Here is a 6,146-nt window from a genome sequence, read left to right as displayed (position 1 = left end):
AAGGGCTTAGAGAGCCCAGTCCTGTCATGTACAATCAGTAAAGTGAACTGTCCAGACAAAGAAAACCATCATCAGGATATACGGCATTCCATGATAAAAGGGAAAAGTTTTCAAGAACATAATAACGAACTTTACTATGTCTGTTGCAAACACTGTGTCAAACGCCATCAGAACTGCAGGGAACAGTAAATCTATTACAGTTGGACGCATCAGCATCCCTTATTAAATGGACAAAGTCAACAAGCAGAGAATCAGAAAAAGCATAAACACACAAAACATGAGCATTTCTAACAAAACTGAATGTGGCTATGATCTGGAAATGAGTCATTTCCCTCACTGCAGAGTTACAATGTAGGAACACATGCAGTGTGGAATGAGAGTGAGCAAAGGAACAGTAATGGACAAGGAAAAGTCACACTGGAATCAGCCAGATCCTGATAGCTCTACAATGGCTAGGCAGTTATTCATCCAGAGGTCCATGCTTACAGCGGGAACAGACACACATAGGCCCTAAAGCTGATATCACAAGTCACTAGTGAGATACACACACCCACAGAGAACCGTAAGCATCACAGAGAAACAGTCACTGAAGAATACAGACAGAGCAATGACTGCACATCTAGAAAGCTCAGAACTGACAGACTGTAAACACTGTACAGTTATGGCTTAAGAATAATCTGGCAAGTCTATAGTTAAAGCAATAGTATCGGCAGTAGAGAAAAACTCAGTGTATTATTGGGCACTTGCAACTTTTAAGCCAGATTCAGAAGAGGATGTGGAATTAGAGATGTCTTTGCTAACATAAGACGGATCTTGCCTGAAAGCAGAGAGTAAAATGAAGATGTTTACTTCTGCTTTATTGATTATTGAAATATATATATACACACACATACATATATATATATATATGACGTTTCCCTCAATTGTGGCATTTGATTGTGTTGTTGTTGTTATGTGCTGTGGAGTCGGTTCCGACTCATAGTGACCTTGTGCAGGGTTTCTGAAACTGTAAATCTTTACAGGAACAGAAAGCCTGATCTTTCTCCCGCGGAACAGCTGGTAGTTTCGAACTGCTGACCTTGTGGCTTGCAGCCCAATTCATAACCACTACACTACCAGAACACTTAATTGTGCTTAAGTGAAATCTCTATAGACCAAGAGGCAGTCACAGAAGCAGCTGTGGTCAAGAAATCAAATGATGCATTGCATTAGGCAAATCTGCTGCAAAAAGACCTCTTTAGGGTAAATGCATGTCAGCGTGATCAAAGGCAGTATACAGAAGGGGGAGGGTTGCATATAAGAAGAGGGAAGATGGTCGATGAATAATGAAGATTTGTGAAGATACCAGGAGGTGTGCATGGGCTAAAGGGAATATATACATAGCCTTGGAACAACAGTATTCTGTGTGTAGATAAATGAATTGAGACATGGGATGAAAGGATAAGGCAGGAAAAAAAACGGCTTATGTGTTTGACTGCTTTATGGATATTGGTTTCTTCTGCCTACTAATGTAAAATAGGCATGTATGTGTGATGGAAATGAATATTGTAAGCCTGAAAGGGTGGGGTGGGGCGGGGAGACACGTTTGATATATGAAAGTCCAAAAATGTCAGTTTGAGAGCTAAGGTGCACCTTTACAAGCCACTGTATTTTCAGTCACATGTGAAAGTTGGACAATGATTAAGGAAGATTTCAGAAGACACAATATATTTGAATTTTGTTGTTGGTGAAGAATTCTGAATGTACCATGGACTGCCAAAACACCAACAGGTCTGTGCTGGGAAAAGAACATCTAGAATGCTACTTAAAAGCAAGGCTGACAGGACTTCGTGTCTGGTACTTCCAACATATTGTCAGGAGGGACCAGTTCCTGGAGAAGAAAATCATGCTTGTTAAAGTCTAGGGTCAGTGACAAAGAGGAAGATGGACTGACAAGGTGGCAGTCCCCATGGAGTTAAACTAACAATTGTGAGGATTACTTATTATCCGGCATTATTTCATTCACTTGTGCATAGGATTGCTTTGAGTTAAAACAGACTGCACAGCATCTAACCACAATGGCAAAATATTGAACAAAACAAGAAACATGGAAAGAAGTTGGAAGGAATTCAGTCATTCTTCCTGAAATAATTGGTTGATATTCAGTTATTCCAAGAGGTAGTGTATGATTCACAACTGATCTTATTACAAGAAGTACAAGTGCACTGAATGCATTAGCGAAATACAAGACACCAGGAAATGATGGAGTATCAATCGAAATGTCTAAACAAAATGATGCAGTGCTGGGAGTACTATCGTCTATGACAAGTAATTTGGAAGAGAGCTTCCTGGCCAAACAGACTGCAGGAGATTCCATTTTTGGCCTATCCGACAAGAAAGGTGCCCTACATAATGCAGAAATTAATCGAACAATATTTACTTAACATATCAGTGAAAGTTGCTAAAGATAACTCAAAAACTACTTCAGGTGTAGAACTATTAAGGGCGTGAGATGCCAGAAATTCACGCCAGGTTTAAAAAGGACGTTGAATCACGGATATCATTGCGAAATGAAATGGACCTTGGCTAAAAACACCAAGGGTGACCATAGTACACTTTTCATTCCAAACATATTATTGAATAAGTCCTAGACTTCTCTGGAGTGGAAATAAAGACTTGAGCAGATCCCAAATCTAAGGAAGAACCACTGAATCTAAGGATCCTAAGTTTGTCGCTGAATGTTTCCGCTGGGAACACCTTCTCTGCTACACCTAACTTCCCAGAAATCGGAAGCTGGGGTTTGCATTCTCAGTCGGCAGAGGAGTGTAGTCGCGCTTCCGCTTCATCTTTGTTTTTTTTCCGGCGTGGTTGTCTCCTGCGGGTGCCTTACGGCGCAGTTCCCACAATTTTGCGCATACAAAATAGATGGGAGGTGTCGCTTCTCCCCTTTGGAACTCTCGAGATTTTTCCTGGAAGGAGTAGCCGGCGCTTGTTGCAGAAATTTCGTTACTCACCAACTGCTGATACAGCCAGAGTAGAGGGTTTATGGCTATTGAGACTTGGATTGAGGAGCAGAACTCTCCCAGGTGTGCCTTTCGTGCTGAGGAAAAGGAGGAAGAAGGTTTTATGGGGATCTCGGGCATGACGTTGGGGCCACAGGAATCCTGATTGATCTAAGCTCACACTGACTCTTCGGGGATTTTTTTTACTCTTAACAGGCACAGGTAGTTCCTGCAGATGGTGGATTTCAGGGATAATCCCGAGAAATGTATGACTTTGATTTCATTCCTGCTGTAATTAAATTTTGATTTCATTCCTGCTGTAATCTTGGGTTGGGTTTCAAAGCCCAATGCAAGAACAGTGGACTAATCTTAAGGAAAAGGGGACTACCTGTGGTTTCGTTAGGGCATCTGGAGAGGGAGCCCTCCTTTGTAACTGGGGCCAGGATGGTCACTTTGGCCTTCTCCTCTGTTGTGTTTCCTCCAAGCTGAAATAAGAGCTCTGGTAGCGTAGTGGTTACGAATCGGGCTGCGAACCTCAAGGTGTGCAGTTCGAAACTACCAGCTGCACCGCGGGAGAAAGATGAAGCGATCTGCTCCCGTAAAGATTTACAGCCTCGGAAACCCTGTTCAGGGTCGCTATGGATCGAAACCGACTCGACGGCACTTAACAACAACAACAACAGCACCCCAGGTTTCTCAGTTCGCCGTTTCAGTGGGAGAGTGGCCGGAGACCACAGCCGGTGGCTGGGGTGCAGCTGTTCTCCCAGCGCCTTCTGCCCAGCACACTGCTTTGCAGCCCCGCAGCACCCGTGTCCCCTGGTGGTTTGTAGAAATGCAGAGTCGGGGCTCCCAGGGACCCTAAACTAAGTCTAGACCATTCCATGCTCTTACCTTCTACTGGCTGCACAGTTTTGTTTGAATTTGTTATCAGATTGGAATTCCCCCTGGAAGAAAGACAAAAACTGTCACTTCCCCACCGCCATACCACACAAACTCAGTTACCCCTCTGTATCCTCCATCCTTCTTCCATTTCAGCTCTCCAGTGTGGTGCCGAGTCGAGTGGAAGCCACGGGGGAACCATTTTGCGCATCTGTCGGTTAATCATCAGGAAGGACTTCAGGTGTTCTGACTGTGCGGACCAGACATTAGGCATCTGCTCCCAAACTGCCCAGGGCTCAGCTTTCACTTTGGACCCTCTTTCTGAAGTGACCTTTGGTGATAGTGTCCTAGACCCCCTAAAGGGGGAGCAAAGAAATGGTGAGTTCTGTACGGTGGAGTTCTGTAGTTGAAGTCACTTGATGGAAGTGGGTTTGGGTTTATGGACAACTGTGTCATCTGTCCCTTCAGTGGGTGAGGCTGGGTAAGAATTTTTGTGGTATCACTGATGTGTGAGGGGCTGTAGTTCCTCAGTGAAGAATAAAGGAGGCAGATAAGGCCCAGGGACTGAACCCTAGCAGGCATCCTGTTCCTCAGTTAGTAGGCCCTTCCTCTGTGCCGATGGAATCGCTTTCCTTATGTGAGTCTCCTGGCTGACACCAGGGAGGATTACCATCCCCACGCTGGGCCTGGTGCTCTATGTAGAATGAGAGTCATTGGACCAGAGCTGAACCCTGGAACAGCTGTTGATGCTGCATTGTGGGACCTGGCCCAGCAGAGCCAGCCCTGTTCAACCTCTCTTGACGTCCCCCAAGTACTAGAGTATTTTCTGAGCAGTTTTCATGTTTTAAATAATTTTTTGGTGAATGTGTATAAGAAAGAAATTTTGCCAAGTTTTAAATTTTAACAAAGTTTCAATTATGCCCCCCCGCCTTTTGGGGGGTATTGTATCTGGTTTTTAGTGTTCTATCTAGAAAGTTGTTACCAAACTCAAAGTCAGTTAGGTTTTCTTCTACGTTGTCGTCTTGAAGTTTATAGTCTTGCATTCGCAGTTAGGGTTTTGATCCATTTTGAGTGAGTACTTAGGAAAGTTATAAGATCTCTGTATGGCCTTTTGTTTTGCTTTTTGTTCTCTTGCTAGTGGCAGTTGAAGGACGATTTCAGTTGTCCAGGACCGTTTATTCAAAAGGCTATCCTCTTTTCCTTGAATGGCCTTTAGTCCTTACTCATGATCACATGATTCTGTTTTCGTCTCTGTTTCTGGACTTTCTCTGTTCCATTTCCATCGATGCATATAATTAGTGTTTTGCAAAAACTTCAATATCCTGATTATTGCAGCTTCTGAGTTTATTGAATTTGCTGATAGTCACAAAATGAATGCTGGGATTTTGATTGGGATGCTACTGAAGGGGATACATCATTTGGCTATAATTGGCATCTTACAATATTTTGTTTTCCCATGCAGACACATGACATAATTCTCTTATTTAGGCCTTTGCTTCTTTGATTAGAGTTTTGTCCTTTTCCTCATCTGTATCTTTTGCATATTTTCCTATATTTACATTATTTTATTTTTGTTGTTAACAATGTAAATACTGTTGTGATTTTTTTAAATATCAAATCGCATTTCTTTTCTACTGGTATCGAGTAGCAGTTGACTTTTTCTTTTTGAAAAAACTACCAGCAGTGTGCACTAATAGACATTTCTCCTTAAAGCTGGAAATCGATAAAGTGGCTTCTAATAACTTAGTTGCGCACATGCCAGTAGCAGGCATATATTATTTGCCAGACAAAGACAGTGTCCAATATAAATTTCACCCAAAGATTTCATTCCTGTGGCTATCTGACCTACTCACAAAACCACCAACTGACACTTAGCTTGAAGAAAGAAGCAATGCACTTCCACCAGAAAGGACAAAGGCTACAGCTGTACCTTATCTGTCAAAACCAATGACATTGGAGTTATGAGATGGAGCAGGAACTTTGATTGAAAAAACAGTCCACTAGACTGGTGAAAGGAGATGCGGATAAGATTCTGAGAATTCAATAGTGAGTAATTGGTGTCATGACTAATTGTGACTGTCACAACTGCAAAGTTAGAAGTTTTGTTTTAAAAAACAAAAAACAAGGGTGAGTAGTTCATCTTACATTCCTGGGCCAGAAGACCTTAGGACCATCAACAGGGAAAAGCACGAGCAGAATGAGAAACCCTATCTCGAGAAGCATCAACAACAGAGATGCAAGCAGAGATGCGGATATGGAGAGAGGGAGCGGCTGAGGACTCTAGAG

The sequence above is a fragment of the Chrysochloris asiatica genome, unplaced genomic scaffold (assembly GCF_000296735.1).
Source record: "Chrysochloris asiatica unplaced genomic scaffold, ChrAsi1.0 scaffold00446, whole genome shotgun sequence".
Taxonomy (NCBI): Eukaryota; Metazoa; Chordata; class Mammalia; order Afrosoricida; family Chrysochloridae; genus Chrysochloris; species Chrysochloris asiatica.
Note: the sequence above shows the minus strand (reverse complement) of the source record.